The 14,782-nt window shown below is 43.4% G+C and overlaps 1 pseudogene; it reads right to left on the bottom strand.

The window, feature by feature from the left end:
• Positions 1-4,302: 4,302 nt before the first annotated feature.
• On the bottom strand, positions 4,303-7,637 carry LOC141933707 (putative RNA-binding protein 23 pseudogene; annotated as a pseudogene).
• Positions 7,638-14,782: the final 7,145 nt, after the last annotated feature.

The raw sequence follows: 14,782 nt of genomic DNA, 5'->3' as shown, positions 1-14,782 counted from the left end.
CCTTCATGGCTTCCCAAGCAACAAGACCCCCACCCCTTCAAACAGTCAATCTGATTCTCGGTCTGCCTGGCTGGCAGGTAACTGGCAGGGTCAGCGTCCTGGGAAGCTGGAGAAGCAGACAGCCCATCCACTGCTGGAAAGCCAGCAAGCCAAATAAAGTCATTTTTATTTTTCCCAAAACTGTTCTGTCAGAAATATGTGACTTTTTTCTGCAGGAAGGAAATCTATTTTCCATTCAGCTCTTTTCAGTAGTTGCTACTGAAGAAGGAATCCAGTATTACTGCAAATGCTTTCACTCACTAAAATAAGTCCACTGACAGCAGAATAAGATAATTTACCTTGCTTAACACAGTCAGTGTAGTTGGGAAATTGGAAATATATCCTGAGGTTTCTGGATCTGGATCCAGGATCATTAATTGATCCACACCTCTGTAGAAGAGCAAGGACCTAATCGAAAATAGGGTTGAAAGGGAAAACTATTCATAACTTGTTCTTTTTCTGCTCTCCCTGCTGCAAAGTTGACTTCTCATTTTCCCAGTCAAAGCAATATAAGAAAAATTCCTTCCCTTTGCTTGTATACCCCATCAGCATACAAGACACTTAAGTCTAGTATGATGCTTCAGTGTATAATTGATTTTCATATCTTCATGTTTGTATATCTGAAGAGCCATTTAGGAGACTGTATGAAAAAACACTCAGGAGCAATCTTACTGCCTAACAATCAGGTAACAAGTGCATATGCTTCAATATTTAACTTTAAATACCCCCAGTTTTCAAAATATATGTAAAACTACAGTGAGGTTTTAATTTTTACCAGAACTACATCTTTCCAGTGTTTTTTTAATCCTCAATGAAACAGGGTGGTCTGTAAATTTTTAGGCCAAGTTCTGTAGAAAAGGAGACAACTGATTTCTGTTAATCTTATCCAGTACAACTTGATAACATTCGTTAGGTATGGTATGTTAAACCCAGAAATCTTCCATTGGAAACTTATACTTGCCAACAATGTTGTGACTGGAAGAAGCATAATTTGGTTTGGAATTTAAGAACATGTTGAGTCAAAGTTTCTATAAATGCATCTCATGAACTGATTTTTTTCTTATTTTATATGTTTTTTATGCCCAATGACAAATCTTAGCTGTTGCTGAATTGTACAAGTAGACATCTACAAGCCAGATATTTGCAAGCCACTTGAATCTTGTTCAATAAAACAGTGAATTCTTGCAACAGGAAAGATCACTCCAAAGATCTTGCACTACTGAAATATGAGAATTGACTAATTTAAGCTTCCCATTGTAATGTCTTGTTTACTAACAGAGGATCTTTTACTTTTCTTTTGCATTCAAAAAATAAATAAAATATCATGACAAGTGACATGGGAATAATTTATTTTTTCTTTAGAGAAACCGAATAAGAATTATAATATAATAAGAATAATATAAGAAACCCAAAAAGAATTATAATATAAGAAACCAAACAGAGAAAACCAACCAGTATTTAATAGAAAGACTAGCTGTATTGAGGGAATCCAGCCTCCTTAGTCAGAGGACAGAGACTGGGAGAACAACCCCCCTGAATTCCAGGAGGAGATAATCAGTGACCTACTGCAGCACATAGACATACACAAGTCTATGGGACTGGATGGGATACACCCAAGGGTGCTGAAGGAGCTGGCTGGGGTGCTCACCAAACCACTTTCCATCATTTACCAGCAGTCCTGGCTGACCAGGGAGGACCCGACAGATTGGAAATTGACCAATGTGATGCCCATCTATAAGAAGGGTTGGAAGGATGATCTGGGAAATTACAGGCCTGTCAGCTTGACTTCGGTGCCTGGGAAGCTGATGGAGCAGCTCATCCTGAGTACCATCATACAACACGTGCGGGACAACCAGATGATCAGGCCCAGTCAGCATGGGTTTATGAAAGGCAGGTCCTGCTTGACAAACCTGATCTCCTTTTACGACAGGGTGACCTGCTTATTGGATGAGGGAAAGGCTGTGGATGTTGTCTACCTTGACTTCAGTAAGGCCTTTGACACTGTTTCCCACAGCATTCTCCTGGTGAAACTGGCTGCTCGCAGCTTGGATGGGCACACGCTTTGCTGGGTGAAAAACTGGATGGATGGCCAGGCCCAAAGAGTGGTGGTGAATGGAGTTAAATCCAGTTGGCGGCCGGTCACGAGTGGTGTCCCCCAGGGCTCGGTTTTGGGGCCACTCCTGTTTAACATCTTTATTGATGATCTAGACAAGGGGATTGAGTGCACCCTCAGTAAGTTTGCAGATGACACCAGGCTGGGTGGGAGTGTTGATCTGCTCGAGGGTAGGGAGGCTCTGCAGAGAGATCTGGACAGGCTGGAGCGATGGGCTAAGGCCAACTGCATGAGTTTCAACAAGGTCAAATGCTGGGCGCTGCACTTGGGCCACAACAACCCCCAGCAGCGCTACAGGCTTGGGGAGGAGTGGCTGGAGAGCTGCCAGTCAGAGAGGGACCTGGGGGTGTTGATTGACAGCCGGCTGAACATGAGCCAGCAGTGTGCCCAGGTGGCCAAGAAGGCCAATGGCATCCTGGCTTGCATCAGAAATAGCGTGGCCAGCAGGGACAGGGAAGGGATCTTACCCCTGTACTCGGCACTGGTGAGGCCGCACCTCGATTCCTGTGTTCAGTTTTGGGCCCCTCACTACAAAAAGGACATTGAATTACTCGAGCGTGTCCAGAGAAGGGCAACGAAGCTGGTGAAGGGTCTGGAGCACATGTTGTACGAGGAGCGGCTGAGGGAACTGGGGTTGTTTAGTCTGGAGAAGAGGAGGCTGAGGGGAGACCTCATCGCCCTCTACAACTACCTTAAAGGAGGTTGCAGAGAGGTGGGGATGAGTCTCTTTAACCAAGTAATGAGTGATAAGACAAGAGGTAATGGCCTCAAGTTGCGCCAGGGAAGGTTTAGACTAGATATTAGGAAGCATTTCTTTACAGAACAGGTTGTTGGGCATTGGAATGGGCTGCCCAGGGAGGTGGTGGAGTCCCCATCCCTGGAGGTGTTTAAGAGTAGGGTTGACTTAGCGCTGAGGGATATGGTGTAGTTGGGAACTGTCAATTTTAGGTTAATGGTTGGACTGGATGATCTTCAAGGTCTTTTCCAACCTAGACAATTCTGTGATTCTGTAATAAAACTACACCTATAAACCTAGTAGCAAGCTTTCATTACAAATGGCTTAATTTTTTGCTGTTCCTTTTGAGCAAAATATTCTGATGGCTGTTTGATTCTAGTAATGAATACTACTTCCTTCTAATAAGCTTTCTTCATCCTTCAAAAGGGAAGGCTCAAGTGCCCTTTTTTATTTGAGGGCACATCTAGTACTATGTGCTGATTATATATACTAAACAATACCTTACATAGAGTTACAGTACTAAATCTCTTTAAATTATAATGATTGTATAGTATTGAATAGTATTTCACCAGTACTAAACATATACCTCCTGCTGAATTCTATACTATAGTCTTATGAAAATCTCTGTTTGGCAGCAGCAGTCACTAGTATCAAAGCACCTTCTGCTTTGGATCGCATTTTCTTATATGGATTTCTCTATTACATTGGATATAAAAGTTAGACAAGATAGATGTTTACAGTCTATGTGGACGCTGAGACCTTTGTAAAAGTGAGGAGGAAGAGTCTTATTGTAAACAAAAGTGCAGAAGAGCTCCAGTAGTCAGAGCATTTGTCACTGAAAAGCAACAAGAAGATTAATTAGGGAATGGGAAGATTCATGATGAAAGTCTGTGCCTCCATGTGATGTGGAGGAAGGCTCCCCCCTCGGTTCTGGAAACTCAGAGATAGCTTTTTTTCTTTTTTGTTCTAGCCTCCTGCAGTTAAAATTCCTACAAAATATACAGGTTTAGAATGTTGATCTGGGGTTTTACTGTGTCTGCTACTAGAAATCAAACAATCTCATCTGGTATCCACCCATATCTCTGAGAATCTCTCCATTTTCCCTCACTTTTTCTCCTCACATACTTTTTCAAGCAGCTTCATACCTCCATCACACAAGAGAGAGGCTTCCCTCATGCTTGCAGTGCTTTTCCTCAAGTAGTCTCTTCTTGATCACTGTTCTGCTGGTCAGAGTAGACAAAAAGAACCAACATATGAAAACAGTTATCCTCTCTGAAGAGTGTTATAGTTCACTAGTCTTAACTGTACCTTTTATCTTCCCTAAAATTAAAATGTAATGTGCTGATTCTCACTTGGCAAGAAATATAGGAAGCTATGAAAATAATCTTTCATTTGTATTTCACTGGACACAGTTCTAAAAACACACAAGCGGGTCAATAGCATCTTTGCTATACTTTCGCTTTCTAACCTGAAAAAGAGGAATAATGGTGAACCGTTGTTTCAGCATCCACAGTATTCCCTAGCCAAAGTGCAAGGGTTACATCAATACCAAAATAGAGATGTCTAGTAATTTAGGGCAAGACTGCTTTGTTTTCTTGTCAGTATATAAGTCATACTGCATTATGACTTTTGAAATGTCTAGTTTCACAAAGCATGTTAATATCTTATGACCATGGTAGTTATTTAAAAGCCCATTGTGTAATAAAACAGACAGCCCTTAATTTTCTTTACTTTTCTAAGAATAGATTTTCAAAAGCAAGGATGAAAAAAGACTTGCATCTTTACATAACCGAAACAAAGCTGCAAAGCTAATACAGTTCTTTCTCTGAAAACCCACTATCTACTGCACCTTTGGAGGCAGGAGAAGGCCAGGCAAGCTCCAGGAAGCTCGTGAAGATCACCTTCCATTCTGCCCCAACACATAGTGCCATTACCGGTCTGCAAGTGCTTACAAGGCACATCAGGAGTAGTGATGTTTAATTACCTTTTTTACACATATACAGTTCACAGTTCTAGCAGCGATGAGAAACCACAAATTGGACATATCCTATTGTGCATGAAGGTAATATGCTAGCACTTCTTGCCTCTTCCTCTATCCCCAAATGAGTAGCTGACAAGTTTGATGGCAGACTATTAAAAGAAGATTATAACGATAAAGTATTTTAAGCAGGCAACAACAAGGTAGATGGGAGTCCGCAACTTAGATGTAGCTGTTGCAAGCATCTAAACTCATTACCTGTTCCAGCCTCAGGCTCAAGCAGAAAGAAGGGAGGTTGGTAAAGCATGAGAGCTATTTGCAAACATTTTAAAGTACTCTGGTGCCAGTCTGAATTTGAATGGAAAGCTGTGAGAGAGCTATGTGAGAGCTTTAACCAACTGGGTATGACAAGCAGGAGAGGAGCTGCTCCTTACCTGCTAAACTGGTATCTAAGGTAAGTTTGCAATACCAGCAAAAGGCTTAGTCACTTTCATTGCAACTTTCTCGCCATTTAATATCTACCTGAAGGAGCCCCGCCTTCTGCTAGTAGAAAGATTCAGATAGCCATGCACCAAGGACATCTGGTTGGAAGTGAACATGAACAGCCCAAAAAAGAGCAGGTTTTAATGCTTGTCAGTTGCATGATTCAGTTCCTTAAACTGAGACAGAAGTCTTATGCACAAAAAAAGAAACTGTGAAGAGCAGCCCAATGCAGAAATGAGTTTTGGGAGCAAAGAGAGGAGGAACCCCTCCTATTGGCAGAGCTTCTGCTTGTGCCTGCTAAAAGTTACCACAAAGCTGTGATTTTGTTTGTGCTTTAAAAAGCGTGATTAGAAGGTATTCTTGCTCTTGACGCTAATCCTGAGCCCTTCTTTACAGCCACGTGTTGCTCGTCTGTCCTGGTTTCAGCCAGGATAGAGTTAACTGTCTGTGGGCTGAGAGGGAGCACAGCTGAAGGGCTGGGTCCTGATCAATTATTGGACCATTCCATGTCATGTGACGTCAAAGCTCAGCATATAGGCGGGTGCGTGCCCTCTCACGGTTTTTGTTTGTTTTGTGTCGGTTTCTGGATCAGCTGGGCGGGCTTCTCTGGTGCGGTCGAGATCGCTGCTGGGGACGGGCTCTGTAGCGGTCGCCGTTCGGTGAGCCACTACTGCATTTTACCCATTTTGGACTACTATCATTACTGTTGATTTGCTAGTAAATTTTTGTTGTTTAACCTACAAATATGTTTTTTTTCCCCCAGGGCTGTTTTTGTGGGTTTTTATTTCAATTCCAATAAAGAAACAAAAAACAACAACAAAAAGAAAAAAAAAAGAAGAAACGAGAAATACCCAAAAAAACCTAGAGTCAGTGGTGGGAAAGGGGGGAGAGGGCGCTGGGGGGGGTGGGGGGCGGGCTGCTGGGGGGCAGGGCCTGGTGAATGGGGGCAGGGCCTCCCCAGCAGGCAGGGCGGGGCCATGATACAAAGCCTTGGGGGTGAAGAGCCCCGTGAGTTGGAGGCACTGGGAAGCCAGAGTCTGTAAGGCCAAGTTCAGCGCCAGGATCAGGGCAGTGAGGGTGACAGGGTTGAGGGTGCCCAGGGGCAGGGCCTCGTTGAGCTGGAGGGTGGCCTGTGCTGTGCTGGGCAGCTGCAGATCCGAACCTTCAGCCAGCTTGTCCATGAGCTGGAGGCATCCAATGGTCCCCACCAGCTCGACCTCCTCACTGCCTTTGGGGAAGGTGATGTCAGTGGTGCCATCCAGGTCCTCGGTCACCTGCCCCATGCGCATGGGGCAGCTGGCCAGCTTGAAGCCATTGAGCTGCTCCAGCACCCACCAGGCGCACTTGGCCTCCATGAACATGATGAAGCTGTAGCCCTTGGACTGGCCAATGTCAGGGTCCCGCATCAGGACAATGCTGTTTATCTCACTGAAGGGCTCAAAGATGCTGCGCAGCATCTCCTTCGTGATGCTGCAGTGGAGGGAGCCCACGTAGAGGCACATGGGCCTCCCGCTGCCCATCTGCAGGTTGTTGGCCATGGCCGCCCAACGGTTCTTCTCCTCCTGGAAGGCCTGGACAATGATGGGGATGCCGAGGATCCGCTGGCCGGTGAGGCTGATGGCCAAGGGCATTGACTGGATCTTGCAGAGCTCGACATAGGCCATGGCCCTGGAGTGCCATGAGTTGCGGTCCAAGTTGATGTGGACGTCCCGCACCTTGCCAACGGCCAAGAAGAAGTTCTTCAGGTCACGGGGCTGGATGCAGGTGGCCACCTGCGTGCAGCAGACGGTGCGGGCATCCCACTCCTCAGGGCTCAGCTTGACCAGGGGCTCCTGCATGGGGCTCTGCTCCTGGTAGAGCAGGCTCTTGCTGTGGCCAAAGCAGCGCCAGGCTCGCTCCTCCCGCTGGCATTTCTGGCTCTGGTTGCGGTGGCAGCTCCAGTGCTCCTGGGTCCAGCTGCGACAGCGACGGTCCCTGTCCTGGTCCCAGCTGCGGCTGTGTCTGTGGTCATGGCTCCAGCTCCAGCTCCTCTTCTTCCTGTTGCTCCTCCCGCTCTCCTTCTTGGCCTCTTTGCTCATCTCCTCTGTCAGCTGCGCCATGGGGGTCTCCATCTGCACCTTGGAGGGGCCATGCTGTGCCTCCTCTTTCTTGTAGAGCACCTCCAGCATGACCTCAATGAGGATGTCAAAGTTGTTCGACATCATGGGGTCCGTTGGGTCCTGCAGCGGGTTCAAGCCCCCTGCCTCCATCTCGGGGCCCTCCTGGGGGCCTCCCCCCAAGGGCCGGCGCTTGCTCACGCGGGTCCAGGGCTCTTCTGGCCCCCTGGGCTGGCGGCTGCAGCAGCTCGGACCCGGCGTTAAGATGGCAGCAGCCTCCAGACCCTTCCTTAGACAACTTGGTGTCCCCCGGCTCCCCAGGAGTCACCATATTGATGCTGGCCTTAGTGCGGATGCTAGCTCCGCATAGTGCACTGCAGCCCAAAACTCCTGACTCAAGCGATCCGGGGGGCTCAGCCTCCCAAGTAGCTGGGACTACAGGCACATGCCACCACGCCCAGCATCAATATGGTGACCAATATTTTTGGTTGGAGTATAGCGGTCCTCGGATCCTCTGTATCTCCGACTCCAAAACCCCAGGGGTCAACCCCGAGTCTCCCCTGGGATCTTGGAGTCAGAAGATTGCAGGTTCGAGTCCTGCTGCTTTACAGAGGATCTGAGGACTGTTATACTCCAACCAAAAAGGAGATATTGGCAGCATATGAAGGGGTCCGAGCTGCTTCAGAGGTGATTGAGACTGAAGCACAGCTCCTCCTGGCACCCCGACTGCCAGTGCTGGACTGGATGTTCAAAGGGAGTGTCCCCTCTACACACCATACAGCCGATGCCTTGTGGAGTAAAATGGGTTGCATTAAACACACAACGGGCTCGAATAGGCAGCCCCAGCCATCCAGGCATATTGGAAGTGATTACGAATTGGCCAGAAGGCAAAAATTTTGGAGTGGCGCCAGAGGAAGAGGTAACATGCTCAGGAGGCCCCACCATATAATAAACTACTGGATAATGAGAAGCAATATGCCCTGTTTACCGACAGGTCCTGTCCCATTGTGGGAAAACATCGAAGGTGGGAGGCAGCTGTGTGGAGCCCCACATGACTGGTCGCTGAAGCTGCTGAAGGAGAAGGTGAATCAAGTCAGTTTGCAGAGGTGAAAGCCATCCAGCTGGCCTTGGATATCGCTGAGCGAGAAAAGTGGCCAGTGCTCTACCTCTATACTGACTCATGGATGGTGGCAAATATGCCGTGGGGGTGGTTACAGCAGTGGAAATGGAGCAACTGACAGTGCAGAGGCAGACCTATCTGGGATGCTGAATTATGGCAAGATATTGCTGCTCGAGTAGGGAATCTTGTTGTGAAAGTACGCCATGTAGACACTCACATACCTAAGAGCCGGGCCACTGAAGAACATCAGAACAACCAACAGGTGGATCAGGCTGCTAAGATTAAGGTGTCTCAAGTAGATCTCGACTGGGAACATAAGGGTGAACAATTTATGGCTCGCTGGGCCCATGACTCCTCAGGCCATCAGGGAATAGATGGGCTCATGACTGAGGGGTGGACTTAACCATGGATGCTATTGCACAGGTAATCCATGAATGTGAGACGTGCTACAATCAAGCAAGCCAAACGGTTAAAGCCCATTTGGTATGGAGGACGATGGTCAAAATATAAATATGGGGAGGCCTGGCAGATTGATTATATCACACACCCACAAACTCAGCATGGCAAACACTATATGCTTACAATGCTGGAAGCAGCCACTGGTAGGTCAGAAACTTATGCCGTGTCCCATGCCACTGCCCGGAACACCAGTTTAGGCCTTGAGGAGAAAGTCTTATGGCGGCATGGCACGCCAGAAAGAATTGAGTCAGATAATGGGACACATTTCCGAAACAACCTCATAGACGCCTGGGCCAAAGAACGTGGTATTGAGTGGATATATCACATTCCCTACCATACACCAGCCTCTGGGAAAATTGAGCGATACAATGGGTTGCTGAAAACTACACTGAGAGCAATGGGTAGTGGAACTTTCAAACACTGGGATGTGCATTTAGCAAAAGCCACCTGGTTAGTCAATACCAGAGGATCTGCCAAGCAAGCTGGCCCTGCTCAGTCAAACCTCTTACATGCTGTAGATGAGGATAAAGCCCCCGTAGTGTACATGAAAAATACGCTGGGGAAGAACATCTGAGTTACTCCTGCATCGGGTAAAGGTAAATCCATGCATGGGATTACTTTTGCCCAAGGACCTGGGTGCACTTGGTGGGTGATGCAGAAGGATGGAGAAGTCCGATGCGTGCCTCAAGGAGATTTGATTTTGGGTGAAAATAGCCAATGAATCAAACTGTTAAATAACCCTGTTATTGCAGTTGATGCCTCACAACATCCTCCTGCTACATCCAAAGCCTTCTGCTCCACCGACTGAGCCGACTCCACCTCATTCGTCCAGACTTAAAGACTACCATGACAGATGGAACCCGAAGTTATGGGCTAAATGAACTCAATAGACATTTTGGAAGGATGGCCCATAGACTGAGGGAATGATATCTGTGAGACCCAGGAAAAAGGATGGTGATTCCTTAGAATGTATTTGGAACCTGAGCATGATGTCAATGGTATGGAATAAGGGGTGGAGACTATCCTGGTTTTAGCCAGGATAGAGTTAACTGTCTGTGGGCTGAGAGGGAGCACAGCTGAAGGGCTGGGTCCTGATCAATTATTGGACCATTCCATGTCATGTGACGTCAAAGCTCAGCATATAGGCGGGTGCGTGCCCTCTCACGGTTTTTGTTTGTTTTGTGTCGGTTTCTGGATCAGCTGGGCGGGCTTCTCTGGTGCGGTCGAGATCGCTGCTGGGGACGGGCTCTGTAGCGGTCGCCGTTCGGTGAGCCACTACTGCATTTTACCCGTTTTGGACTACTATCATTACTGTTGTTTTTGCTAGTAAATTTTTGTTGTTTAACCTACAATTTTTTTTTTTTTTTCCCCTCCCTTATTTCACCGGGGTGGGTGAGGGGGGGGGGAAGTAAACAACTGGCCACGTGGCGATTTGCTGCCAGCTGAGTTCAAACCACAACATCGTCGATTGCCACAATGCAGGTCTTGAGTGCTTGCAGAGAATGCCAGAGCTCACACGTGCAACTCAGGGTTCAAGAGTGCTTCTGACTTTCATGGGTGGACACAGGGTAGCATAAAGCAGTTTTGAAATCCAAAACCAAGCTATATTTAGTTCATCTCACCTTACAAGGTCTTACTGCATAGTAACTGAAGTTAAGATTTCAGTAAGAAATGGGACTAATATTGAGCTTGCAAGAGAATCATTTAATTCACTTATTGATGCCTATGAGGTAAAGTGCACTTTTCTCACTATGCTTATCTTGATAACTATATGCTGACTCAATTCTTCTTCCTTTAGGTAGACTAATGTTTTAAAGGCTTTTTGCAGTCAGTAATTGAATATTTATTTCAGCTGATACCCCATGAACCACCTGAGCACATTTAAATGCCATCCACCACATAACAAACACAGATTTCCTGCTAGGAGGATGAGGGAGCTGCAGCAGCTACACTGTGTTATTGTACTACAGTGGCAGGCTGCCAATATGTTCATTCACATTTGTAATTTCTGTCACTTGTATAAAAGACTAACAATCATGTGTTATTAGAATCAAATATTTTGATAAAATCTCAAATGTTTATCCAAGACAGTTGTATCATCTTCCTTGAAATTCTGTGATGAAACATTTCTCTATTACATAAACAGTAAAAAAATGAACACAAAATAAATACCTGGTTATACATTTAATTGTAAGCTTTTTTTCTATGACAGGGAAACAATTTACTGGTTACAAAGAACCCAAAATACTGTGTGGTACTTCATTGGATTTTTGCATGTTTGGATGACTGTTCTGCTAGTTAAGTCATATCTTTTTCACAGAAACAGAAAATAAGTGCATCAAAATAGCAAATTTTCTTTTGAGCCAAGACCAATGTAGATTTTTTAATAAAGTGACTACGTTCAGTTGCCTTGTAGACCTGCAACAACGCAATTGCCTAGAAAGGCTGCTATTGTTACAGCTGCTATGTAGATAATGAATGAGTACGACATAAGATACTAGCGAAGTGGAAAACAAGGGGTTGTTGGCGCAGTCCCCATGTTCATTTTACAGGACAATTAGAGACACTCTGCGTTGTCAAAACACTTTTCAAGATTGAGTAACAAGTTTGAGGCAATCTACCTATGATTACTATTGGCAAAAGGTGAATTCAATTTTCTAAAAGTGTGCAAGTGTTTTAGGTTAATTAGTTTAAAATAGCAAATGTTATCTATATTTATTAGAATTTAATGACAAATAGAGATAACAAATTAAATGCAAATAAGCTTTCTACCTGTGTCATTTCAAAGTTTTCCTTGTCTATACAGAGAAATTTAGACAGTACCTGAGCGGATTCTGCATATAAAGGGCTGCTTGTAGGAAAAGAAAGGGGACTATATACTTGGGCAGTGCTCTCCTGGCTCTTGCTGCACTATATCATCAGTATGTGGTGTCATATGGCGTGCATGCCAACCCATCGTTTAGCACTTGTATCTCTCCTTTAAAGAAGCTGAGGTGAAGTACAGTAAACAGTGTGCATACAGTTCTGAAGCACAGTTCATTTACACAATTATTTTATTGTTATGCACACAATTATATTAAATGTTAATTGGTTTACATGTACACTAAACAAGCCTAGAAAACTTAACCACCCCCACCTTGTTCAAATCCTTCTTTTTCTCCCTACTATAAGGCCTATGCCCTTAACGTATGCTGCTTTTATTATAAACATAATCCTAAGGCTAAGAATAATTTGTTTTTCTAAAACTAAGATTTATTTATCAGTCAAAAGTTATCTAAGCATCTAAGAACCCTACTGTATTTCTTAGACTGTGGATGCAAGGGTACTTTAAAGCATGATCCTCACTTGGCAGCAGTAGCGGATCATCTCAGTGGCAACTCACAGGGACCTTGTTTAAGGGTGTCTCTTTGAAGCACAGCATGCACGCTGCCACTGCACCCATTTTCTTTCTGCAGGGTAAGTTTGCCACCATATGGAAACCACATGGATTACTTAGCGGAGGTCGGGCTAACACTGATAGCGTAACTAGATTTTCTATCTCAATTGTAAGAAGGTCGATGGAAAAGAAAATACACAGTACAACTGCAGGAGAGGAAACGTGGCTCTTTGTGAACCCTCCTTTGTATTTTAATACCAGTCTGAGCCATCCATTCAAGGCTGAGTCTTGAATGGATATTAGCTCACCATTTTTATGTTAAGGACAATCAAATCTGATTAGTGGTTTCAGTAAGTACAGATGCTGAAAAAGTCAAATGTGGATACAAATTTGGTGTTTGACTTTTCCTACTTGTACTAAAAGGACAGATCAGACTCTAATTCTAGTGATACTGCTTAAATAGCAGCATTTTATTTAAGGCAGTAATACCAGATTTACAGGAGAGTAATCTAGTTCCAACTTTCTTTATCTCTAGAGTGCTCAATATTTTCCAGACAAACAATCTAAGAAGGTGTTTGGCACTTGGAATTCAAATATATTACTTCTAGGGGCATGACACAAGAATTACAATTACAATTAATGGCATGTCAATACTTCTTAAAGAAAAATATTGATGTCCAATGGGTAATCAGGCACTTACTAGATACTATGATCATCTTTCAGTGAATGCCATCCATCTAAACTGGGCACTCAAATTACACCAAAGTTTTGGAGATGAAAGTGCGAGAAAAAATATCGAGTAGCACTGAACTAGAACATACAGAATAGGCAAATGACTACATCTTGCAGATAACATCTTTAGGAAATAGTTTCATGGTTTATAAAAATAACAAAAATCCCGCTGGGTTTTCAAAAGAGTTAGAATGAGACGGCAAGTGTCTTATCATTTTTTTTCCTCATAATTTTCTAAAATGAAAAAACAGTTAAGTTTTTTCAACTCGGTAGCCTATTTTCCTCATTATATATCAACATGCAAAATGTAGCTGTTTTCACATATAGCATAAACATGTATTCATATTCAGCATTCTCCAGTATGATTTCAAAGCAGTTTTTGCAATCAGATTTTGAAAAATAAAGAATAGTACTTGATTAGATTTATCAAAATTTACAGTTTTGATTTACAACCAGAGATGACTAGCCTTTAAGAACATAGATCTCTGGCCCAAGCTTTCACAAACTGGTCAGTGATTTCTGTGTGATTTTAAGCTCTAAAGCTTTTACATCAGTGGCATAAAACTGTTCCTCCCCAAAAAGCAACTGACAGTAGGTAGTACCAATAGTTAGACCGATTAATGGAACAAGCTCTTCCACACACCTGTGACAGAGGGTAAAAAGCACCAGCTATCCTCATACTCAATGTATACTGCTGTATATGTTATTACACACAGGTCAGTACTCAAAGCTTCATTCACAGAGCATCACGTTGAACTCATGAAGTCCACTATTTTTATTTTTATTTTTTTAATTCATGCACAGGTATATTTCACTGCATGGGGACTATCAGACTGCAATACAATTTTCCAAGAAAGTGATGAAATACTATGATTATCAAGTTGAAACGTGAACTAGAAAATAGTGAAAGGTATGATTATAACACAGTTATGTTAAGCTCCTGGTGACAGAAATCTTTACCTTTTTAAATAATGAAGATGGTGAAAAGATTTCTGAAAAGTTTACCATTTTCATAGATTTTTGTAGAATGAAACCTTGACTGTAAATGATTCTGATTATAAATGTTTTCTTCTGAAAAGAAAAAATCACTACCATGTATTTTTCAGTTACATTTTAAAAAACTATTTTCATCTTAGTCTAAAGACATTTTATGGAAAAAATCTCAAGATATCTTTAAAGCACAGAAAGAAAGGAAACAACTAGAAAATTCTTTCTTTCCCTACAAATCTCCCATCATTGAAAAAAAACCCAAACCCCTTATTCCTTCCCTGAAAGATTTCTTCATTAAAAAGGAAGATTTTTGCCTTGAAGGGACAGGTAATGATTCTCAATTTTAATATGTTAATTAATTGCCAGATTATAATTTCTATGGAATTGAATTTGAATTCCATATTAATATTTAATGAATTAACTAAGAGTAATTTAATTGTAATGAACACCAACACATTTAATGATGATTGCTTGCTTATTTTTTAAAAAAAATGCATAATAAATATTCTAATTTTCTGAGGATTGCTGTTGACAATTTTCATTTTGCTTTATTTGTGTATCAACTGATAAAGTACCTTGAGGGATATTTCTCACATCACCTGAAAATCTCATCCATTGTGGCTGCTCCTTGGAGAAGCTGAAAAATTTTCAGAGTAGTTT

Source organism: Strix aluco, chromosome 1 (assembly GCF_031877795.1).
Source record: "Strix aluco isolate bStrAlu1 chromosome 1, bStrAlu1.hap1, whole genome shotgun sequence".
Classification (NCBI taxonomy): domain Eukaryota; kingdom Metazoa; phylum Chordata; class Aves; order Strigiformes; family Strigidae; genus Strix; species Strix aluco.
This window is presented reverse-complemented; position numbering and strand designations above follow the sequence as displayed.